This window comes from Gopherus evgoodei, chromosome 17 (genome assembly GCF_007399415.2).
Source record: "Gopherus evgoodei ecotype Sinaloan lineage chromosome 17, rGopEvg1_v1.p, whole genome shotgun sequence".
NCBI lineage: Eukaryota > Metazoa > Chordata > Testudines > Testudinidae > Gopherus > Gopherus evgoodei.
In genome coordinates, this window is record NC_044338.1 from 24,354,953 (window position 1) to 24,381,128 (window position 26,176).

Sequence of the window (26,176 nt, forward strand, 5' to 3'; positions counted from 1 at the left end):
CATGCCACATTAGTCATAAAGCAGAGCAAGTTAACATGCCAACGGTTTTGAATAAGAAGGGCTATGACAAAAAAAATCAGTGAGAAACCAGATCCATTGACATATGAGGAAGGGATGAATTTAATGATTAAGATACTGAACCAGTTTTAAATGTTTTTCTTTAACAAGATGAATAAACAAAGTCTGAACAACTGGAAAGCAAGGGAGCCCCTGACAGACCAACCACTGATAAAGAGACTGAAAGGAAATGAGCATCACCCCTGAATACCAGCGATGGGTGAGGCGAGAGGGCATGCGTTCCAGGACTGTGCAGGAACTGGCTAACAGCCCAGACTTGCTGCTCTTCTCTTTTCCCCTATCAGAATGACTTTGTGGACACTTCCTTGGCTGTTTCATGTGTCTCATTTGACTTTCAGATCCTCTGCCCCAACCCCAACTCTCAGATCTCTGAGCAGCCTCTTATGATGCCCCATTAGACTCTTCCTGGTCCTGCATTATTCCTCTGCTGAGGAATCACAGTCTGTTGCACCTTAATCAAGGTGTGTTTTTTTAGGATTCCCCAGCCACTCCCCACCGACTGATTTTAATGCCCTCTCCCATTGCCCCTTAACTCACTAGATTCCTTAGTTTGCCAAATTTTGCTTTCCTGAATCTAATCCCCATTTGTACTGCTGCCTTCTGCAAACTCATTCTTTGCTAATTATTTAACACTACAGAAGGTTTTGCAGAGCCAGCATTCACACTTTACCACTCACATCTGGTAGTGGCAGCTGGTTAGGCAAAACACTGCTACCTATCTGTCTAATCATCTGAATATAGTTTAAAGAAGTCTATTTAAAATTTAACTACTCTGTAGGCAATGCCATCTGCACCAGGCTAGATAGCTACCACCTCCTCACAGCAGCCAGGCCTGAGCAACCTCCATGCTGGAATGCTGCAACACGTTCTCAGCAGGCTAGCTCTGAAGGCCAGCACAGACTGCAGTGGAGAATCGCAGAGACCCAGCAATGATTCGCTTTTCCTTCTCACTGTATCCCCAGAGGTCAATATGGCTTATGAAAACTGAACTGCATTGTTTCTGCATCACACATCATCCTCAGCTACACCTGCTCCTCATAACTGTTCCAGGATTAACACCAGTGCTTCACAATCCAGGTTTTAAAAACAGTGACATAAACGGAGCATTGTCTGCATTAACCGTTGAAGAGCCATCTATTATCAGAAAGATTTCCCCTGTGTAGGTATTTACAGACTGCGCTCAAGTCACTTCTTAACCTCCTCTTGGGCTCTCTGCACTCTCCTTTGAGCTGTATGATAACTGTGAGGGACACAGCAGAGCACGGCACCTTTATATTTCTAGGAGTTCTGCTGGAGACACTGAAATGTGCGCATTCAGCTCAGCTGCAGCCTATGACAGAGGAGACACACATATCATGCGCTCTCTCACTGAGACTCTAGTTTTGTTCAGTTGTGATCTTCCCCCAATGCCTCCTTAGTCTAAAATAAAGACATTCATACCAAAAGTATCTGACTCTTCTGTGATGACAAACAGCTATTTCAGACCTGGGCTCCAACCTAATGCAAACACTGTACAGTAAAGTGTACTGCTGGAGGGATACATTTCAGTTAAAGGGGACTTCCTACTCATGAGATATAAAACTCAAGTGTATTTGATCCGTCTCTGATAACATTACAGCACGGTGAGTGAAAAATAACTTGGAATTCAATACAGATAGCCGATTTTGAGGACAGACAGTGGGAATAGGACATATAGAGAGACAGAAGACCTATTGCTGATGAATGCCTGGAGATGGAGGTAACATGGGTTCATCAAAAGCAAAATCATGCCTGACCACATTACATTCTTTGACAAAAATAACAAGGTTTGTCAATAAAGGATGTGCAACAGGTAGAGACTCTTTGGGCTTTAATTGGGCATATACCAAAGTGCCACCTGACACCCTCATAGGATAAATAGGGAGCTATGGATGTGGGGGAATGACAATATGATTTATACAGTCGCTGAAGACAGAACACAGAGAACAGTTCATAAGGTGTTAGGCTGGGGGAAGTTTCCAGATGAGGCCTGCTCAGGGGGCAGATTTGGTTCAATTCAATGTGTTCATCAGCAACTAGTAGGTTAGATCAGAGTCTGCTCATCAAATGCACTGAGGATTCCCAACAGGGAGAGCCAGGCATTCTCTGAGTAAATGATTTAAAGCAGCACCAGCTGGATTAATTTCCAAAACGGGCTAAAAATCAATCATGATAGTATTGATAGGAGACAAATCTAAAGGAGCTTGGAAAGGAATAAGCAAATGACTACATACAGCCGGAGGGATGCTGGGTCTTCAACAGAACCACAGAGAAGGGCCTGGGGCTAGAATCAGGGAGAAATCAGATATGCGCCAACAAGGCAGTGCTGCCGCAAAACAGCAAAATACTCCTGTGTAATGGATTACATTAACAGGGAGCATTGCCTGTACCAAGCGTGAGGCCATTAACATGGAGGAGACCGCCCCTGAGCAGCTGCATTTAATAGTTCTGTCATAAACAGATAAGTAAGAGTTAACAGAACAAAACTGCTTCATATCTCTTTTGCCTGGAAAGGGTTAACAAGAACAGTGAGCCTGGCTGTCACCTGACCAGAGGACCAATCAGAGGACAGGATACTTTCAAATCTTGAGGGAGGGAAGTTTTTGTGCTGTGCTGTTAGTTTTGGTTGTTGTTCACTCTGGGGGCTCAGAGGGATCAGACGTGCAATCAGGTTTCTCTCCAATCTCTCCAATACAGGCTCTTATAAGGTTAGAATAGTGAGTACTAGATAGACAAAGCGAGTCAGGCTTATGGTTGTTTTCTTTATTTGCAAATGTGTATTTGGTTGGAAGAAATTCAAATTGGTATTTTGCTGAAAAGATTTTAATTTGTACTTGTATACTTAGGCTGGGAGGGTATTCCCAGTGTCTATAGCTGAAAGACCCTGTAACATATTCCATCTTAAATTTTCAAAGATAATTTTTACTGTTTTTTCTTTCTTTAATTGAAAGCTTTTCTTGTTTAAGAACCTGATTGTTTTTTCATTCTGGTGAGACCACAGGGGACTGGGTCTGGATCCACCAGGGAATTGGTGGGGAGAAAGGAGGGAAGGGGGAGAGAAAGATTATTCTCTCTCTGTGTTAGGATTACTTTCTCTCTCAAGGAGAGTCTGGGAGGGGGAGAGAGAGAAGGAGGGGGGAAGGTGAATTTTCCTCTCTGTTTTAAGATTCAAGGAGTTTGAATCACAGTAATCTTCCAGGGTAACCCAGGGAGGGGAAGCCTGGGAGAGGCAACGGTGAGGGAAAGGGTTTTCTTTCCTTGTGTTGAAATCCAGAGGGTCTGGGTCTTGGGGGTCCCCGGGCAAGGTTTTTGGGGGGACCAGAGTGTACCAGGCACTGGAATTCCTGGTTGGTGGCAGCGCTACAGGTTCTAAGCTGGTAATTGAGCTTAGAGGAATTCATGCTGGTACCCCATCTTTTGGACGCTAAGGTTCAGAGTGAGGAATTGTACCATGACAAGTGCCATTGCCAGCTCCAGGCCCAAACCAACCCATGGTCCAAGGGAGCGTGAAGGGCCTCCCATTCCCATGGAGCAAAGGAACAGAAAGCGACAGGGGACATGGATGATGAATTTAGCTACCAAGAGAAGGTCTTCAATGTTCCTAAGAAAACAAGCAATCACCAACAGCAACTCCATATTAAGTAGAGTGTAGAGAGAATTCAGCAAGGAACGCAAGGACAACGGGATGGCATGCTGCCTTCCTGGAGCAAAGACACAAAATGCAATTGAGAGATTGGATAGGATAGGATTGAGAGACTTGGTGGGATAACTCACATGACTGGAGTACTGTCATGGATGGATATAAACTGTTCAGGAAGGACAGGCAGGGCAGAAAAGGTGGGGGAGTTGCATGGATGTAAGAGAACAGTATGACTGCTCAGAGCTCCGGTATGAAACTGCAGAAAAACCTGAGAGTCTCTGGATTAAGTTTAGAAGTGTGAGCAACAAGGGTGATGTCGTGGTGGGAGTCTGCTATAGACCACCAGACCAGGGGGATGAGGCAGACGAGGCTTTCTTCTGGCAACTAGCAGAAGTTACTAGGTCACAGCCTGGTTCTCATGGGAGACTTTAATCACCCTGATACCTGCTGGGAGAGCAATACAGCGGTGCACAGACAATCCAGGAAGTTTTTGGAGAGTGTAGGAGACAATTTCCTGGTGCAAGTGCTGGAGGAGCCAACTAGGGGCAGAGCTCCTCTTGACCTGCTGCTCACAAACAGAGAAGAGTTAGTAGGGGAAGCAAAAGCGGATGGGAACCTGGGAGGCAGTGACCATGAGATGGTCGAGTTCAAGATCCTGACACAAGGAAGAAAGGAGAGCAGCAGAATACGGGACTCTGGACTTCAGAAAAGCAGACTTTGACTCCCTCAGGGAACTGATGGGCAGGACCCTCTGGGAAGCTAATATGAGGGGGCAAGGAGTCCAGGATAGCTGGCTGTATTTTAAAGAATCCTTATTGAGCTTGCATTGCAGAAAAAAAACATACAGATGTGTAGAAAAAATACTAAATATGGCAGGCAACCAGCTGGGCTTAACAGTGAAATCTTTGCTGATCTTAAACGCAAAAAAGCAGCTTACAAGAAGTGGAAGATTGGACAAATGACCAGGGAGGAGTATAAAAATATTGCTCAGGCATGCAAGAGTGAAATCAGGAAGGCTAAATCACACTTGGAGTTGCAGCTAGCAAGAGATGTCAAGAGTAACAAGAAGGGTTTCTTCAGGTATGTTAGCAACAAGAAGAAAGTCAAGGAAAGTGTGGGCCCCTTACTGAATGAGGGAGGCAACCTAGTGACAGAGGATGTGGAGAAAGCTAATGTACTCAATGATTTTTTTGCCTCTGTCTTCACAAACAAGGTCAGCTCCAAGACTGCTGTACTGGGCAGCATAGTATGGGGTAGAGGTGACCTGCCCTCTGTGGAAAAAGAAGTGGTTCGGGACTATTTAGAAAAGCTGGACAAGCACAAGTCCATGGGGCCGGATGCGCTGCATCCGAGGGTGCTAAAGGAGTTGGCGGATGTGATTGCAGAGCCGTTGGCCATTATCTTTGAAAACTCATGGTGATCGGGGGAGGTCCCAGATGACTGGAAAAAGGCTAATGTAGTGCCCATCTTTAGAAAAGGGAAGAAGGAGGATCTGGGGAACTACAGGCCAGTCAGCCTCACCTCAGTCCCTGGAAAAATCATGGAGCAGGTCCTCAAGGAATCAATTCTGAAGCACTTAGAGGAGAGGAAAGTGATCAGGAACTGTCAGCATGGATTCACCAAGGGCAAGTCATGCCTGACTAACCTAATTGCCTCCTATGAGGAGATAAGTGGCTCTGTGGATGAGGGGAAAGCAGTGGACGTGTTATTCCTTGACTTTAGCAAAGGTTTTGATGTGGTCTCCCACAGTATTCTTGCCGGCAAGTTAAAGAAGTATAGGCTGGATGAATGGACTATAAGGTGTATAGAAAGCTGGCTAGATCCTCGGGCTCAACGAGTAGTGAGCAATGGCTCCACGTCTAGTTGGCAGCTGGTATCAAGCGGAGTGCCCCAAGTGTCGGTCCTGGGGCCGGTTTGTTCAATATCTTTATTAATGATCTGGAGAATGGAGTGGACTGCACTCTCAGCAAGTTTGCAGATGACACTTGTCATGGTATGAACCCCCACTCTGAACCTTAGCGTCCAAAAGATGGGGTACCAGCATGAACCCCCCTAAGTTTAATTACTCACTTAGAAATGATAGAGCTGCCACCACCCAAAAATATAGTGTTTTGGAGCGCTTTCTGGCCCCCAAATCCTTCCCTGAGGACCTCAAGACCCAAAACCCCTTGGGTCTCACAACAAAGGGAAATAAACCATTCCCCCCTCCTTTCTTCCTCCTAGATTCTCCCCTCTCTGGGTAACACTGGGAGATCCCTGTGATTCAACTCCTTGAATCTTAAAACAGAGAGGAAATTCACCTTCCCCGCCTTCTCTCCCCCTCCCAGACTCTCCCTGAGAGAGAGAGAGTAATCTTAACACAGAGAGAAATCAGGCTTTTCCTCCCCACATCTCTCCTTCCTCCCACCAATTCCCTGGTGAGTGCAGACTCCCTCCCCTTGGGTCTTACACAAGATAGCCAAAAAATCAATCAGGTTCTTAAAAAGAAAAGCTTTTAATAAAAGAAAGAAAAAAGTTAAAGTTGTCTCTGTAAAATCAAGATGGCAAATGTTACAGGGTCTTTCAGCTTATAGACGCTAAAGAGAATCCTCCCCCCAGCACAAATACAAGTTTCAGCCTCAGAGATACAATCCTTCCAGCAAATACACATTTGCAAATAAAGAAAACAATCCAAAAGACTAAAACCACCTTTCTAACTGGTACCTACTAAATTGAACAGAATAGGCTGTTTCAGAAGATGGGAGGAATCGGTTACATGTCTGGCTTCTCTTAATCCCAAGAGAGAAAAAAAACCCCGTGAAAAAGCCCAAAACAAAGGCTTCCCTCCACCGAGATTTGCAAGTATCTTGTCTCCTGATTGGTCCTCTCGTTAGGTGTTCCAGGTTCACTGTTTGTTAACCCTTTACAGCTAAAAGAGACATTAACCCTTAACTATCTGTTTATGATAACACTAAACTGGGAGGAGTGGTAGATATGCTGGAGGGTAGGGATAGGATACAGAGGAGCCTAGACAAATTAAAGGTTTGGGCCAAAAGAAATCTGATGAGGTTCAACAAGGACAAGTGCAGAGTCTTGCACTTAGGACAGAAGAATCACATTCACTGTTACAGATTAGAGACCGAATGGCTAGGAAGCAGTTCTGCAGAAAAGGACCTAGGGGTTACAGTGGATGAGAAGCTGGATATGAGTCAACAGTGTGCCCCTGTTGCCAAGAAGGCTAAAGGCATTTTGGGCTGTATAAGTTGGGGCACTGCCAGCAGATCGTGGTACGTGATCATTCCCCTCTATTCGACATTGGAGTACTGGAATACTGTGTCCAGTTTTGGGCCCACACTACAAGAAAGATGTGGAAAAATTGGAAAGAGTCCAGCAGACGGCAACAAAAACGATTAGGGGGCTGGAGCACATGATTTATGAGGAGAGGCTGAGGGAACTGGGATTGTTTAGTCTGCAGAAGAGAAGAATGAGGGGGGATTTGATAGCTGCTTTCAACTATCTCAAAGGGGGTTCCAAAGAGCATGGAGCTAGACTGTTCTCAGTGGTACCTGATGACAGAACAAGGAGCAATGGTCTCAAGTTGCAGTGGATGAGGTTTAGGTTGTATATTAGGAAAAACTTTTTCACTAGGAGAGTGGTGAAGCACTGGAATGGGTTACCTAGGGAGGTGGTGGAATTTCCTTCCTTAGAGGTTTTTAAGGTCAGGCTTGAGAAAGCCCTGGCTGGGATGATTTAGTTGGGAATTGGTCCTGCTTTGAGCAGGGGGTTGGACTAGATGACCTCCTGAGGTCTCTTCCAACCCTGATATTGTATGATTCTATGATTCTGAAGCAGGCTGGCAAGTCTCCACTAGTGATGGCACACATTAGAACCAATGACACTGCACTGCATGGAACTACACAGATTATCAAAGACTGCAGGAAATCTTGAAGAGAGCTGAAGAACTGGAAAATCCAAGTGATCTCTCAGACAGCCTTCCGGTCCCATGAGTGAGCGAAGGCAAAAAATACCAGAGCTGAACCACTGCCTGTGAATTCAAAGGTTTTGGTTTTGCTGAACATTGGGCCACAATCGACTGGGAGATGGGGCTGTATGAACGGGACTGCCTGTATCTCATGGTTATGCGGGCGGGAGCTAATCATCTTGGTTGGAAAACAGCTGCAGCAACCAGGAAAGTGTTTAACTAATAATGCAATGGGAGGGTGCTGTGGGGACAAATATGGTACAAATTCAGAACACATTGAACTGATATGGCAAAGAATGTGAAAAGAAGAAATTTTCCAATTGTTTATATACCAATGCTAGGAGTCTGGGTAAGAAGCAAGAGGAACTGGAAAATTCTCATTGACATAACTGGAGGGATGATTCATACACCTGCAGTGGTAATATCACTAGTTATAATGATCTGTTCAGGAAGAACACAGTGAGTAACAGAGGCGAGGGGTTAGCCCTCTGTATTAAAGACACCATTCGCTGTTTTAGAGTTAATGATTACTCAGAAGTGCAAGGTCTTGAATGCATATGGATCAATGCGCGAACTGCACCCAGGACACGGGGCTCTGTTACAGACCATCAAATCAAACCAGAGAACAGGATGAGTTGCTCCATACACTCCTGTCTGCAGTGAGTGGAAAGACAAAGATGTTGGTATAGGGACTTTAATTTGGGAAACATGCTGGAGGCCTCTTGCAGCCAGTTCTAGACCTAGAACCAGTCCTTTTGGAACCCCATGAGAAAGACCCCAATTCAGTGATGATTCTCCACTGATGACTACTTTTTGAGATACGTCAGGCATCCAGGTCTTCATCCATTTAACATGTGCTCTACTGATGTTGTCTAATTCTAATTTTTAAAATCAGAATGTCACGTTACTAAGAAAAATCTTCTACAAAAGTCTAATTATATTACATCTGCACAGTTACCTATATCAACTGAACATGTAATCTCATCAAAGAATGAAATCAGATTTGTTTGAAAAGACATATTTTCCATAAGACCTTGTTGACTGGCATTAATTATATTCCCATCCTTTCCTTTGTTATTAACTGAATCCTATACCAGCTTTTCCATTACTTTGTCTGGGATTCATATGAGGCTAACCAGCCTACAATTAACCCAGTCATCCAGCTTGAGTTTTTGACTGCTGGCACTACATTAGTAAGGTTATGATTATATCACAGAGGTCATGGAAGTCATGGAATCCATGACTTCCATTGACCTCCATGACATTTTCTGCCCCACCCTGGTGGGGGGACCCCCTGCAACTTCCCAGCTGTGGTGGGCAGCAGGGACTCCCCACAGCTGCCCTGCCGCAGCGGGTGGCAACTAGTGGCTCAGGGACCATGCAGCTCTCAGCTGCCCAGGGGCAGGCGAAGGGACCACACAGCAGCCCAGCCCTGCGGGCAGAGGGACCCTGGAGCTCCCACGCACCGCAGCAGTGGGGGACCCGGGAGCCCCAGCAGAGATGGGTGCTGAACCCACCTACCCCTTTTATCAGGGATCTTTTTGGTGAAAGTCAGGGACAGGTCACGGGCTTCCATGAATTTCTGTTTATTGCCTGTGACCTGTTCCTGACTTTTACTAAAAATATCCATGACAAAACCTTAGCCTTATATGTTAGCACTCTTTCAGTCTTCTGGAATGTCCCCACTATTCCAAGTGTGACAGACCCAAACCAGTGGGGTACAGGAGTCTGATAGAGGGCAAATATATTGGTCACTGGATGAGTAGTTTTCTGTTCCCTGAGTGACCAAAGCAGGGGCTGCACTAGAGTAATCAGGAACCTGCTAGAACCAGTTAAGCCAGACAGGCTGATTAGAACACCTGCAGCCAATCAAGGCAGGCTAATCAGGGCACCTGGGTTTAAAAAGGAGCTCACTCCAGTCAGGGAGAGGGGAGCCAGAGGAGAGGAAGTGCATGTGAGGAGCTGGGAGCAAGAGGCACAAGGAGCTGAGAGTGAGAGGCTGTGCTGCTGGAGGACTAAGGAGGAGAAGTGTTATCAGACACCAGGAGGAAGATCCTGTGGTGAGGATAAAGGTGTTTGGAGGAGGCCATGGGGAAGTAGCCCAGGGAGGTGCAGCTGTCATGCAGCTGTTACAGGAGGTACTATAGACAGCTGCAATTCACAGGGCCCTGGGCTGGAACCCAGAGTAGAGCGTGGGCCCGGGTTCCCCCTAAACCTCCCAACTCCTGATCAGACACAGGAAAAGTTGATCCAGACTGTGGGGAAGATCACTGAGGTGAGCAAATCTGCCAATAAGCGCAGGACCCACCAAGGTAGAGGAGGAACTTTGTCACACAAGATGTATTCAAAATTAACAGGAGTGGTCAGAGATCTCCTCGGCCAACTTTTTTAGGATTCTTGTGTGCAAGGTAACCAGGCCTGCTGATTTAAAAATGTTTTTTAAATACATGCTAACATTTTCCTTAGTCACTAATGGACTAGAAAATACTTCATCATTCTCATGTGATGTGAGTACATCGTCCTGCTTCTTTCCAAACCAGCTACCAGCAACTCAAAGGGACTGCAGGATCTAAAAGCAGCTTTTCTGTGTGTGTGGTCTATTAAGTAGCTCACATACCCGGCAGAGACCAATGTCCGATGTTTTAGGGGAAGATAAAAAAGCTGCAGTGTGCCTATTTATCTGTAAAGCACTATGCATGCCCACAACGCTGTAGAATTAAGAAATAACCTGGCTGTGCAATAAAATGCAATGGTAGGAAAAATTTTCCTTGTTCCAGAAGCACTAGGATTGTCAGCCCTATTTCTGAAGGACTTCGCTTCTAGGACCTATTACTTCACCATATTTCTGAAGCTTTCACACTAAAACATTGTCTAGATTATTAACATAGTCAAAGGCTAGTTCACTATGCCCTTGGTCTTGGATTACAGACATATGTGGCTGATAAGGACTGGAGCAGTTGCCCCTGCACACTTCACACAGCTAGTACCTTATTCAGGTCAAACCCATTTTTTCTGTATGCATTAATTATTTCACATTTTACCAGATACCAAAAAGAGTCTGCAAAATTTTAAGAATTAGTTGCTGAAATTTCTTCTGCAGCTTCCCAGCTGTGAAGGTATCTCCTTTCTGCCGGAGCAAACAGGTAAGATCTCCTGCCCCTAGGCTGAGCACCTTGTGGTTCCTGCTCTTGGCTTGTGTAACAGTGCCCTGGATGTATCACTAGCTGATCTGCAGTGCACAAGCACAGTTGGTATTTTGGGGCCTATGTTCCATGCTGCATGTGGGAAAGTAAGGCACAAAGGGCGTGAAGGCTGGTTCCCCGTGGCTTAGGCTGCATCCTAACATGTTTCCTTAGCAAGCTAACAATATGTAGCTCTTATATCATGCTTTTCCCCAGTAGCTCTCAAAGCATTTTCAAAGGAAGGTAGCATCATTGTTCCCATTTTACAGATGGGGAAACTGAGGCATGGATAGGCAGTGACTTGCCTAAAGTTATCCAGCAGGCCAATGGCAGAGCCAGGAATGCAACCCAGATCTCCTGAGTCCCAGTCCAGTGCTCTATTCACTGGGCCACACAGTGTCAGCAAAGCTGGGGCACTGCCTTTTATGCAATTCATATTGGAAAGTAACAGGACAGGGTGATGACAAGACTTTGAAGAGGGACTTTCCACTAAGGAAAAAAGCCAAAATTTTTCCACTACACACATCAATCCATTTGCCTCCCTGAGAGTTTTGTACTACCTTTTCTCTCCCTTTGCCCCATGCTTTCTGTTTATTATCTGTGTTATGGGACCGCCTAGCGATTCCAGCTGAGATCAGGGTCTGTTGAGCAAGGAGCTCTGTATACACAAACTAAGAAACCCTCTGTGCCCCAGAGAGTTTACTGTCTAACCAGACAAACCCAGGAACTGAGACAGCAGCACAACGAGCGATAGTCTGACAGCCTCAGGTTAGTGCCGCAGGGTTTTTCATTTGGTTGGTTTTCACACTCTGGGGGTGGGTTGCTGTAAAGGGTATTTTTGTTTATTGTAACTGTGTAACACGGAGAGGGGCTGAGGGGAGGGTGTCTAAAAGGGATGGGGGGGCAGCTGGGGTGAGACTGCAGGGAAGAGACAGCAAGGGAGAGAGGAGAGGGAACTGAGGTCACCAGCCAATCAGTAGAGGAGGGAGACAATCACAGGGAAACCTGCCAAAGGATGACATCATTGGTCAGCTGCTGCTGGGTCTGCTCCTGTCACAAACACTCAGCTTCACAGCTCCTACCAGGCTGCTCCAGGCTGGGAACAGACTCTCAGCCCTCATCTGCGGAGCCCAGCCCCGCTTCAAATCCCTCCCTACAGTCTCCCTTTGCCAGGACTACTTCCAGCTTGTTCTCCTCCCCAGCCATCTCTGCTTGTTCTCCTTTCCGGGGCTACAGTTCTGCAGCTCACCACTCCCACCAGGAGCTCTCCAGTCAGGGGCTCCACCTTGCTCTGTATTCATAAAGCACTCTGTAGATTTACAGTGATTTTAACAACCATTATCCTATGGTTACCAACTGCCTAAGGGCTTGGCTACACTTGAGAGTTGCAGCGCTGGTGGTGGCTTTACAGCACTGCAACTCACTTCCCGTCCACACTGGCAAGGCACATAGAGCGCTGTATCTCCCTGGCTACAGCGCTGGTTGTACTCCACTTCTGCAAGAGGAATAAAGACTATAGCGCTGCTCATGCAGCGCTGCCCCGCCACTGTGGCCACCAAAAGCGCTGTTATTGGCCTCCGGCAGTATTCGTCAGTATCCCAGAATGCCTGTTCTAGCCACTCTGCTCGTCAGTTTGAACTCTACTGCCCTGGCCTCAGGTGACCAACCATCAGATCCGCCCTTTAAATTCCCTGGGACTTTTAAAAATCCCCTTTCTGTTTGCTCAGCCAGGTGTGGAGTGCAATCAGTGGATCTTTCCAGGTGACCATGCCTCCACACGGCAAACGAGCCCCAGCATGGAGCAATGGCAAGTTGCTGGACCTCATCAGTGTTTGGGGGGAGGGAAGCTGTGCAGTCCCAGCTGCGCTCCAGCCGTAGGAATTATGATACCTTTGGGCAGGTATCAAGGGCCATGATGGAAAGGGGCCATGACTGGGACACGGTGCAGTGCAGAGTTAAAGTGAGGGAGCTGCGGAGTGCCTACTGCAAAGCCCGCAAGGGAAACTGCCCCCACGACCTGCCCTTTTTACAAAGAGCTGGACGCGATACCTGGGGGTGACCCCACCTCCACTCCGAGGACTACCATGGACACTTCAGAGCGGGGGGAGGAGGAGGAAAGTGAGAGTGAGGGTACTGGGGTGGGGGGAGACACCTTGGAGTCCCTGGAGGCATGCAGCCAGGAGCTCTTCTCAAGCCAGGAGGAAAGTAGCCAGTCACAGCAGCCGGTACTTGGTGGAGGACAAACAGAGAAACGGGTTCCCAGTAAGTGGCTTTTATTTTCATGATAGAAATTTTTTGGGAGAGAAGGGAGGGTCATGCCTAGATGCAGAACAGCGCATTGATGTGGTCTATCACGTCGCGGTAATCGGCCTCGGTAATCTCTTCAAAAGTCTCATCCAGAGCGTGGGCAATGCACTTGCGCAGGTTTATTGGGAGAGCCACTGTGGTCCTTGCCCTAGTCAGGTTAACGCGTCCGTGCCACTGTGCCGCGAGGGATGGGGGGACCATGGCTGCACACAGGCAAGCTGCATAGGGGCCAGGGCGGAATCCGCATTGCAGTAGAAAACCCTCCCGCTCTTCCCAGGTGACCCGCAGCAGCGAGATATCTTCCAGGAGAAACTCCTGTGGAAAATGTTGGGACAGTGTTCAGTGTAGGTGCCCCCTGCAGCTGTTGGCTCTCCCCAATGCACAGAAACCCAGAGGACTGAAACAATCAGTCCCCCTTACTCACCATTTTGGGGCTCCCGTGGGTTATGTGCGCTCTCTTTGGGATGGGAAAATTATGCTATTGTGAAGACTGTATGTGCCCTCCTTAAGTGCGGGGGAATTACTCTGTCTGGTATAAACAATGCTGCCTCTGTTACGTGTTGCATTTTGCATTTACAGATGCAACCTTGAGATCTCGGCTGTCTGTGTTATCACCGGCTGAGAGACTGCAAAACCTCCTGAAGAGACTGCGAAAAAGCGAAGATGAGATGCTGCACGAAGTGATGCACTAATCTCTCACAGAGAATCAAAAAGCGCAGGAGTGGAGGGAGAGGGAAAGCAGGATCCGCAAGGAAAATGCAGCGCACAGGAAGCAAAGCATGGAGCAGCTGACAAGCATCCTGGAGCACCAAGCAGACTCTATCCAGGCGCTCGTAGCCATGCAGGTGGAACACTATTGCCCCCACCTGTGCCCCCATGTCAGCTCCAACCCCGCTTCCCCAACATCCGGGTTCTTACCACCACCAGCTGCCTCCAACACCTGTATGTTCACCAACCAGCCCTGAGAACTACGACCCTTACCCTCTGCACTCAACCCCCATCACCATGCAGTATAGCAGCCTGAAGTGCAGCAGTCATTGCACAGCACTCCAGACAGGGCATATGCAAATCTGTGATTGTACAGTTACCCCCACCCCACCCCCTTGCCCCTTCAGATTCCAAAGAAGTTGTGTTTCTTTCAATAAAATAATTTTCTTTCAAATAAATGAATTTCTGGCTTTGAAAACAGTCTTTATTACTGCATAAAGTTAAAGATACCTTAGCCCAGGAAAGAAACAGGCACTGCAAGTCAGTGTAGCAAGCACAGATTCCTACCAACACTGCACTTCACTCCCATGCAAGGCACCAAACATTACTGGTGACTTTCAGTCTCAAATTCCTCCCTCAAGGCATCCCTGATCCTTGCAGCCCTGTGCTGGGCCTCTCTAGCAGCCCTGCTCTGTGGCTGTGCAAATTCAGCCTCCAGGCGTTGAACCTCGGAGGTCCATGCCTGACTGAATCTTTCACCCTTCCCTTCACAAATATTATGGAAGGTACAGCACGCGGATATAACTGCGGGGACGCTGCTTTCCCCCAAGTCCAGCTTCCCATACAGAGATTGCCAGTGGCCTTTTAAAAGGCCAAAAGCTCACTCCACAGTCACTTGGCATCGGCTAAGCCTGTAGTTGAACCATTCCTTGCTGCTGTCAAGGCTCCCTGTGTAGGGTTTCATGAGCCATGACATTAAGGGGAAAGCAGGGTCTCCAAGGATCACAATGGGAATTTCGACATGCCCTACTGTGATCTAGGCGATCTAACCTGAGACTCTGTGACTGTGTCCATCCATCCATCTGTACTCTGAACTGTTCCCTCCCTGCTCCACATACTGTCGTGCAGGAAGTGTGAATGGATGGTGGAATGAACCACTGCTTATTACACCGATCATAATTGTCTGACCTATTTTGTGCTGCCCCATCTGTTTGTGGTATGTCTCTATTGTCACTTGCATTTTGATTACAAACTCCCTGGGGCCAGGGCCATCTTTTCATTATTTGGGAGGAGCCTGGCTCGCACACTGGGGCCCTAGTCCTGGATTGAGGCCTCTGCACACTGCCTCAGTACAAATAATTAACTCCAGTGTGAGTTACTCGCAGTTAAGGCTACGATTTAGCCACAGGTATTTTTAGTAACAGTCATGGACAGGTCACAGGCAATAAACCAAAAGTCATGGCTCATGACCTGTCCATGACTTATACTAAAAATACCTGTGATTACATCTTGGGGGAGGGTAAATTAAATTAATAAAATAAATTAATGGAGATATACTAAAAATACCTGCGATTACATCTTGGGGGAGGGTAAATTAAATTAATAAAATAAATTAATGGAGATATCCTATCTACTAGAACTGGAAGGGACCTTGACTAGCAGGACCGAGTACTGATTTTGCCCAAGATCCCTAAGTGGCCCCCTCAAGGATTGAACTCAACCCTGGATTGAGCAGGCCAACGCTCAAACCACTGAGCTATCCCTCCCGCTGTGCTGGGGATTTGTGGGGAGGCTGCTGCTGGGAGGGCATCCCAGGGGAGCTTCTTCTGGTGGGGGTACCTACGGCCAGCAGAACCAGATGTCAGGGGTCGCAGACCGCAGGTACTCCAGCCAGCTGCCTGGGGACTGCTGCTGGGGCCAATGGACCGTGGCTTCTCCAGTCACCCTGGGGCTGGAGACTGAGCTGATCTGGCCAGTTGTCTGGGGATCACTGCCTGGGGCCGCCAGGGCAGCAGCTGGTGTGGCTGTCTCCAGAGCCAGCTGCTTGGATGGCCCTGGGATCAACCACACCGGCCCTTGCAGAAGTCACGGAGGTTGCGGAAAGTCACAGAATCCATGACTTCTGCAACCTCCGTGACAAACATGGAGCCCTACTTGTGGTCACTCAGGCTGGATGGAAATCTGCACTGCAGACAGAAGGAAAGTTCAGCATGGCCTCCTAGAGACAGCTGTAGACTAGCCTGTCCCCTTGAATCACCTTTTTGCCAGGTTTATATCACTAGCTCTTTCTTCACGATTCATTTACTCCAAGCCTCAGAAGAGGAGCACACTATATTGCATGTATTATTCCTAATGTAGCCAACCAGGCTTCTGCAAAGAGAAATACATCCTGTCCTCAGCCTGCGATGTTAGAACTGAAGCCAGAAGCGTGGTCTTTTATCTCCATATTACATTAGAAGCACACATTAATTTGCTACCCAATATCCACCCAAGTTGGTCCTGGCAATAACAACCTTGACATTTCCTCCCCCAAAGAATGTACTTTCCCCCATATATGGTGGTGGAGATGTCAAGAGTGCAAGCAGGGATTCCATTCCTCTTCCCATTCACTAGGACAGCCAATTTGGGAAGCCACAAGAGGAGCTACATTTTAATACTAACCCATCAGCTGAGCAAAGGGCAGTCAACTGCTCAAAAGATACCATAGTTCCCCTCAGACTTTTCACAGACTGCACGTGCCTACCCTTTATTCAGTGCGCCCACACACCTGAGCTGGATGGAGTAAATTCAGTCATCAAAAATATTCCCTTCCTAGAATGCACAAAGTGAATAATCCCACCCCATGCACCAGCCTCCGTTTCTAAACCCTTGAACCATAACCCTGGTCCACTGCATTTCTGAACTTGCTGCTTGAACAGAAAAACTGAGTTAGTGTTTGGATATTCCTACCCCTCTCCCTTTGAAAGGAGACTTCTCTCCAAATGTTGGCATCTCTTCTCCCTCTCTAAACCTCCCTGCTGTGCTAGAAACAAAACAAAACAGGGACAGCGTAAACTCTGACTTCTCGCCAGCTGCTTTTTGTTCTAGCACGCCAGTTTTACATCACCCCAGAAGAGTCAGCTGAGCCAATACGACACCCCTCCAACACAAAGCTTTTGCGGAGAAGATGCAGCGGACTTAATCTAGTGCTCTCACTAGAGCCAAGAAGAGCGCTAAGGTACCAGGAGTAATTCCAACACAACATAAACAAAGCCACTAGAAAAGAAGAAAAGCAAAGAGAAAGTTTTAATTAATCCCTGTAGTTCTGGCGAGTTTGCCTCCACTTCACCTTTGACCCAAGAAGTTGTGAGAGGCATTTTCAGTTTTCTGTCCATATTCAGTCCATTTCAGTTAATTAGAGAGACAGCAACTGCACTCTTTCCAGTACTTTACTTTCTCATTCTCTCTAATGATCTCCACACACACTAAGCTGAACCATCATCCCCTTTTCCATGCTGCTAGAGATTTCACAGTGGGCTAGCTCCTTCTTGAACTCAGACGTCTCTTTATGAGGTTTAGGCCCTACTTTCCCAATCCATTTGTCCTGGTATCATTTAAGAAGGCACTTAATTCAAGAGATCAAAGATCAATAATCCTCTGAAGTGGAAATTAAGTCTTGAAGACAAAATCAGTGAACTCTAAATCCTTCAGTGCAACGGCTCCAGCAGTAGGTAACACCCCAGCTGTTTATTATGGGTTTTTTAAAATATTAATGGAACTTTGAACCTTTTAAAATTGCAGTGAAAAGCCAAGTAATATTTAAAGCATCAAATCACAGACATGGAACGAATGATGATTTCATGTTTAAAAGGCATTAGGGAAGGGCTGCAATGGAGGAAAGATTTGAGTCTGCACTTGACAGCCTTTTCCATATTTAACTATTTTCCATCAAAAGTTCCCTCCCAAAGTCGCTTTCTGGGTGGCTCTGATTAGAGAGACTGAGGAAGAAGAGGTTGCAGCACTTTCATCACCACTTGGAAAGCGTCCGAAAGGGAAAGGTTTTAAGTAGGTTCACTCTACTAACACTCCTGTTTCGCAGAGGGCCAGGGGACAACTGTGACAATGCTCTTTAATAAAGCTGCCTTTGATAGTAACAATCTCACTATCACTCATTCACACCTGCCATTTTTGGAGATGGTTAATAAAAAGGAGAGTAAAAACAGCACCAGTCACATCTTGATTTCATGAATGTCGGATCCCTCACAGCCTGGGTGCTGATGTGGGCAGAATACAGAAACTGTCATCTGTGGCTAACGATTCCTTTGTAGCAACGATAAGAGATCCCCAAAGAGAGGTAACAGGCACTTATTCTTCCTCCCCAAGAGCATGCCGTGTAGGATCCCTCAGCGGCCCACCCTGCTGCCCCTCTAACTGAGTGTATAGGGAGAGAGTGAGATGTTTAGGGCTGCACTTGTCACCATTATAAGCAATCTATTTCATTGCCAAATACTATGGTTTCTGTGCTCTACCGATGACGAGGCAGCAGATGGGAGAAATCCAGCTGAGCTGCAATCCAGATAAGACAGAAGGGATAGTGATACAGACCTTAAGGGAAGCACCTCACGGAAAGGCCTGTCTGCACATATCAGTCTTGGAAACATCTTGGATCCATCCCCGCTGCCCCTGGATTAGCAGCTGTGTGAAGTGCATTTTCCTTCTATGGTTCACCACTAGTCAAAGCTTCTGGGCCAGATTGGGGAGGAGGTGCGGTTTCCTATCAAGCTCTGCCAGTGTTGCTGGCTGTATCCAACAAGACAATTATCAGTCACATAAGTAACAATGCTGATATTTACAGCACTGCTGTTGGATTGCAAAATTAATCCTGCACTGAGATGAATGGGGAAAGGTCACCCTTCTCTAGCGATCACATGAATACACTAAAATAATAAATACATCTGCTTGAGTCCTCCCCTGCTAACCTCCCCTGAGCCAAGTTCCTTCAGCAACTCATTTTTTGATACCTATAATTTTGTTTTTTCAATGTATTCATCATTAACTACTCCCTGGCAGTGTGGAGCCTCCTCCCACCACCCACTCACCATAATCACTTACTACTTATCTATGTACTTAGATCACACTTATCACCATAATATCTGTGCAAATATGCAAATAATAAACTGACATGGTTTAATCCAATTCCCTCCTTTCATCCTATGAATTTGCTGTCTGTCTCCTCCTTTTTTTTCCCCTTCTTTGAGTTCTTCGCAAACTTTAAACCAGTTGCTGAAGTCTGGGGAGATGCTGGCATATTAAGAAAAGTAGAAATCACTGATCAAGGTCTACCATACCTTCTTCCACAGTATGAAGACCCATCTTCTCATTTATCATCATTCTGAGTGCTAGCACCTGTTGTGAAAGAATTTCTCCATCGTTGGCACCCCAGCACGTCTCACTCCATCCCTTTCTCCTCTGAGCACTATGAAAAATTTACTACTTTATCATTTGTGAAGATCAAAGATACAAAATGCTATTGCTACCCAGTCCATATTCTCCCTTGAACAACCTGAGCCTGTATCTTCTTTCACCTCTTTCTCACTCTATTAAAAGATTCTGCAATCTTCACTTTACTCATATCTCTCAACTTGCAAACCTGCCAGTATATGACACAAACAATCCAAATGCGCGACAAGTGACGAAAAGGGGAACAGCTGGGTTGTTGCATGTTATGCCATAATTAACAGATTACATTTTTAATTATAGAGAACCTGGTAAGGATCTTTCTCGCTGTGAATGAAATACAAAGGAATCTTGAAAATTAAATTCTGTCTTGTGCAACCACAGGAACTCAAGACATTGTCATCAGCAGGAGTTGAATCTTGGACCTCAGAACAGATCTCTTCCACTTGGGAGGAAGACGTAGCTGCTATCCTCTAGGTGGACTAAGTAGAAGAGAGAGCATGACACACACTTTGCCAGTGGACAACAAAACTATTTGCTAACCAGCAGTAGAATGATGGAGATCAGGAGTCCTGGGATATCATCCTGGCTCTGGGTGAGGAGAGTGGTCACAGACGTGGTTACAGACAAAAAAGTCAAGCCCAGAGGTTTGGCACATTCATATTGAGAGGCTGAGCAGCTCAGACCTAGATCTCACATACCAGTAGTCTGATTCCAATCCCAGCTCTGCTAAGAGGTGCCTTGTGCAACCTCTGTTAACTTATTTGTAAAATGGGAGGCTGAGGCCTGGTCTACACTACGCATTTATACCGATTTTAGCAGCGTTAAACTGATTTAACGCTGTACCCGTCCACACAACGAGGCCCTTTCTATTGATGTAAAGGGCTCTTTAAAACAGTTTCTGTACTCCTCCCCGATGAGAGAAGTAGCGCTGAAATTGGTATTACCATATCGGATTAGGGTTAGTGTGGCCGCAAATCGACGGTATTGGCCTCCGGGCGGTATCCCACAGTGCAGCACTGTGACCGCTCTGGACAGCAATCTGAACTCGGATGCAGTGGCCAGGTAGACAGGAAAAGCCCCACGAACTTTTGAATTTCATTTCCTGTTTGGCCAGCGTGGAGCGCTCACCAGCACAGGTGACCACGCTGAGCTCATCAGCACAGGTAACAATGCAGTCTCCTGAGAATCGAAAAAGAGCTCCAGCATGGACCGCACGGGAGGTACTGGATCTGATCGCTATATGGGGAGAGGATTCTGTGCTAACAGAACTCTGTTCCAAAAGACGAAATGAAAAAAACATTTGAAAAAATTTCCAAGGCTATGATGGAGAAAGGCCACACCAGGGACTGAGTGCTGTGCAGAGTGAAAGTTAAGGAGCTCAGACAAACCTACCAGAAAACCAAAGAAGCAAACGGAAGGTCCGGGGCAGAGCCAAAAACATGCCGCTTCTATGCTGAGCTGCATGCAATTCTAGGGGGGTCTGCCACCACTACCCCACCTCTGTCCGTGGATTCTCAGGTGGGGGTGGTAATCTTAGCCATGGCTGAGGATTCTGTGGATGGGGAAGATGAGGAGAAGGAAGAGGAGGACGAGCTTGCAGAGAGCACACAGCACTCCGTTCTCTCCAACAGCCAGGAGCTTTTTCTCACCCAGACAGGATTACCCTCCCAAGCCAGTAGCCCAGACAATGAAGCCATGGAAGCAACCTCTGGTGAGTGTACCTTTGTAAATATAAAACATGGTTTAAAAGCATGCGTTTTTTAATGATTGATTTGCCCTGAGGACTTGGGAGCATTCGCGGTCAATACAGTTATTGGAAAAGTCTGTTAACATGTCTGGGGATGGAGCGGAAATCCTCCAGGGACATCTCCATGAAGCTCTCCTGGAGGTACTCCAAAAGCCTTTGCAGAAGGTTTCTGGGCAAGGCAGCCTTATTCCATCCACCATGGTAGGACACTTGACCACGCCATGCATGTAGCAAGTAATCTGGTATCATTGCATGACAAAGCCTAACTGCGTATGGTCCTGGTGATTGCTGGCATTCAAGCAACATCCGTTCTTTACCTTGCTGTGTTATCCTCAGGAGGGTGATATCGTTCATGGTAACCTGGTTGAAATTCAGGAATTTAATTAAGGGGACAGAGATGGCCATTCCTAATGGCCTGTTTGCCTGTTGCTTAAAAGAAATCCTTCCTTGCAGGTAGGCAAGCGGGGGGGGGGGGGGGCGGAGAGTAATGGCTCTGAGCTTTTTCACGTTTGGCTAGCAGGGATCTTCCCTGCTACCAGCCACGCGGTGGGGGGGGGGAAGGGGGTGATTAGCAGAGATCTTCCATGATACCAGCCACGCGGTGGGGGGAGGGGTAAAGCGATCATCCCAGAGAATTGGATGGGGGGGTGGTTTCTGCTGCTGCATGTTAACAGGAAAGAAGCAGCACTGAACAGGCTTTGCTTGGTATTTGGGAAAGGAGGGCACTGTGTATATGAAGGCTGCAGAAGCCGAAAGACAATGGCTTACCATGGCCGCATGCAAGCTGAATTCTGCTGCCCGGACCTGCGTCTGTGAGATCTCTAACACCAGAGCCGCAGGCACTCAATATTAAGATGCAAAATGCGACCTTGTAGTGAAATCACATGTGCTATGTAAGGTGAATAGTGTTGTTCACCGTGAAAGAGTATAACCATTGTTCTGTAAAATGTATCTTTTTAAATACTTCTCTCCCTTTTTTCCCTCCCTCATGCAGCTGCAAAATTTTCAAGCCTCCCTACTCCATCCCAAAGGCTATCTCAGATAAGGTGGAGGAAAAAAAAGACGCGAGACGAAATGTTCTCGGAAATCATGGAAGTAACCTGCAGTGAAAGAGCTCATCTGAATGAGTGGAAGGACGTGGTATCAAATTACAGGAAAGATGCCAATGAACATGAGGACAGGAGGGACCAAAATGAGGAGAGGAGAGATGCTCAAGATGAGAGGTGGTGGCAGGAAGATGAGAGGTGGTGGCAGGAAGATCAGCGGTGGCGGGATGCAACGCTGGGGCTGCTGCGTGATCAAACTGACATCCTCCGATGTCTGATGGAGCTTCAGGAACAGCAGCAGGGTCACAGAGTGCCGCTGCAGCCCCTGTGTAACCACCCTCAGTACTCACCATGTTCCATATCTTCCTCACCCAGACGTGTAAGAACGCGTGGGGGAAGGCTTTGTGCACCCGCCCACTCCACCCCCGTGGAAAGCCCAACCAAAAGGCTGTCATTACTTTGAAATATTTTTAGTGGCCTACTCCTTCCCTCCTATCCTCCTTCCAAACCACACTCGGGATACCTTTTCAGTTCTCTCCCTCTTCTTATAATGACTTTTTAATCAAAGGGGGGGGAGTCAATCAAAGGGGGGGGAGTTCATCAAGGGGAAACAAACACAACAGTCACACCGTACCCTGGCCCGTGATGAAACTCATTTTCAAAGCTTCTCTGATGCGCACTGCTTCGTGGTGTGCTCTTCTAATCACCCTGGTGTCTGTCTGCGCGTAATCAGCGGCCAGGTGATTTGCCTCAGCCTCCCACCCCACCATAAAGGTCTCCCCCTTACTCTCACAGAGACTGTGGAGCACACAGCAAGCAGCAATAACAATGGGGACATTGGTTTGGCTGAGGTCTGAGCGAGTCAATAATGTGCACCAGCGCGCCTTTGAACGTCCAGATGCACATTCTACCACCATTCTGCACTTGCTCAGCCTGTAGTTGAACAGCTCCTGACCACTGTCCAGCCTGCCTGTGTATGGCTTCGTGAGTCATGGCATTAAGGGGTAGGCTGGGTCACCCAGGATAATGACAGGCATTTCAACATCCCCAACTGTTATTTTCTGGTCTGGGAAGTAATTCCCTTGCTGCAGCCGTTTAAACAGAGTAGTGTTCCTGAAGACACGAGCATCATGAACCCTTCCTGCCCATCCCACGTGGATATTGGTGAAACGTCCCTTGTGATCCACCAGTGCTTGCAGCACCACTGAAAAGTACCCCTTGCAGTTTACGTACTGGGTGTCCTGGTGCTCCGGTGCCAAGATAGGGATATGGGTTCCATCTACGCCCCCCCCCCCGCACAGTTAGGGAATCTCATTGCAGCAAAGCCATCCACTATGACCTGCACGTTTCCCAGAGTCACAACCTTTCGTAGCAGCAGCTTAATGATTGGTTTGGCTACTTGCATCACAGCCGCCCCCACAGTAGATTTTCCCACTTCAAATTGATTCCCGATTGACCGGTAGCTGTCTGGCATTGCAAGCTTCCAGAGGCCTATTGCCACTCGCTTGTGAACTGTGAGGGCTGCTATCATCTTGGTATTATGGCATTTCAGGGCAGGGGAAAGAAAGTCACAAAGTTCCATGAAAGTGCCCTTACACATGCGAAAGCTTCGCAGCCACTGCGAATCGTCCCAAACCTGCAAAACTATGCAGTCCCACCAGTCTGTGCTTGTTTCCCAGGCCCAAAATTGACGTTCAATGGCTAGAACCTGCCCCATTACCAGCAGGATCTCCAAAGTGCAGGGGCCCGTAGTTTGAGAGAATTCTGTGTCCATGTCCTCATCACTCTCGTTGCCGCTCTGCCATAGCCGCCTCCTCCTCGCCTGCCTTTGCAGGTCCTGGTTCAGCATAGACTGCACGAGAATGTGCGAGGTGTTTACAACGTCCACGATTGCGGTCTTGATCTGAGCAGGGTCCATGCTTGCTGTGCTATGGCATTTGCACAGTTCACCCAGGAAAAAAGGCGCGAAACAGTTGTCTGCTGCTTTCACGGAGGGAGGGGTGAGGCTGTACCCAGAACCACCCGCAACAATGTTTTTTGCCCCATCAGACACTGGGACCTCAACCCAGAATTCCAAGGGGCGGAGGAGACTGTGGGAACTATGGGATAGCTACGGAATAGCTACCCACAGTGCAACGCTCCGGAAATCGACGCTAGCCTCGGTACATGGACGCACACCACCGAATTAATGTGCTTAGTGTAGCCGCGTGCACTTGACTTTATACAACCTGTTTTACAAAACCGGTTTATGTAAAATCAGAATAATCCCGTAGTGTAGACGTACCTGACACTCGATTGTCTTCTAAGATAGAGTACGAGCCTTTGCTCAATTTTAGGGTGTCTAAACTTCCCCTCTTTGAAACCCTATGCAAGCTGAGATGGCATTTCTTTATTCTTTGCCTTTGTCCCTTATTTCACTGCCATTCTCAGCCACTCTTTCCAAACCTGCTGCCCAACATCGCTTCTCTTCTTCCCAGCCCATACGTGATTAATTCTTACTTGCTGCTAAGTGAGTTCTACCACCAAGAGCAGCAAGCTAATGCCAAACACCTACAGAAGCCGCTATTGCAAACAAGAGCTTTATCCGCATGGTCAGTGGATAGGGCTCTGGAGTTGGGATTCGAGGAGAAAGGTATTCAGTTCTAGGCTTGGACACACACAGTGGCCTTGGGCCAGTCACTTCCCGACGCATAAGCTAGGAATAATGATACATTACTTACCTTCCTTTTAAAGTGCTTTGAGATCTACAAATGAAGAGTACTACACGGGTGTCATTATTAGAAATCAGACAATCTAAGCAAGCAGCTAACTGAGAAACACAATAATGGGCCACACTTTATATTAAGGGTATATCTATAAAAGTTTATAACGTGTTAATAAATGATTAATATATATTAAAAGCATGTTACATGAGTAGTATGTGTTCTAGATGGTTAAAAGCACTTCAGCAGAAGTTGTTCTAGATGGTTATAAGCAACCTATTAACCTGTTGGACTCTATAAGAATTGCTTAGGCATTAATAACACTATTAATCAGTTATTAACCCTTTACATATTCTTTACATTAGGGTACATTTATAAAGTGTGAAAGAGTTTCACATCATTAATGAGAAATTCAGGGTCCAGCTCCAGGCAGGAGGCCAACTCATGGCTATCCTAATTAGCTTCTCTCACTCATACAATAATTCTAACCTACTCCAACAACAACTGCATGGGTGAAACCACGCAATCACTGCGCTCTTCAATGAACTCACACAGAAAAATGGTAACAGACAAAAGCACCCTATCACCTCTGGGTAAGCACTTTTCACAAAGCATTACTCCATCTCTGGCCTCTCAGGCCTTGTCTTCAAAGAAAACATTCAAACGACGAGCCTGGGAACTGAAATTCATCACTCAACTGGACACTAAAAGGTATGGAGGTAACAGAGACACTGGTTTTATGGCTCATTCCCACAACATGTAACAACCCCTGCTGCCTGCTAACTCTTAATTGTCCACTTCATTGTAAGTGGCCTCCTTCAGCATATGTGAACCCCTATGCTTAACAATCTGCCCACCCTGGATTTAGCTCAGACACCCTGGTTACCTCCTCCAGTCCTGAGGAAGAGCTCTGGGAAGCTCCAAAGCTTGGTCCAATGAAAGATATTACCTCACCCACCTTGTCTCTCTCCTTTTACTAGACCACCCCCCAATGGGCTTTAAAGTTCTGGCTTTCGGAGTGGAGTGCACCTTGAGAGGGTCACTTTTTGAATTACCACCAAAGCAGTTTTTTACATGCATTTTGCTAATAATCTAATGACTCAGGGAAATAGGCACTGCCCCACTTGAATAGAGACTGGAGACATAGTAATGACTTTCTGAGATTGGAAGAAGCTTAAATTTATTAACTAGGCATTGCTGGTGTTAAAGCAGTACAAGATTTATATTGTCTGTCTTCAGGAAACTTATTTCTCTCTAGTGGACCTGAACACACTGAGACACAATTGGGCTAGGAGAGTCTAAGAGGCCTCAGGGGGCACAGCTACTAAAAGAGTGGCGCATACAAGCT

The 26,176-nt window shown here is 46.9% G+C and overlaps 1 protein-coding gene across 2 annotated transcripts in view; it reads right to left on the minus strand.

Moving 5' to 3' along the window:
• The window catches only part of STX1A (syntaxin 1A), a 261,918-nt gene that overhangs the window by 135,933 nt on the left and 99,809 nt on the right, over nucleotides 1-26,176 (minus strand). The gene's annotated exons all lie outside the window — the stretch shown is intronic.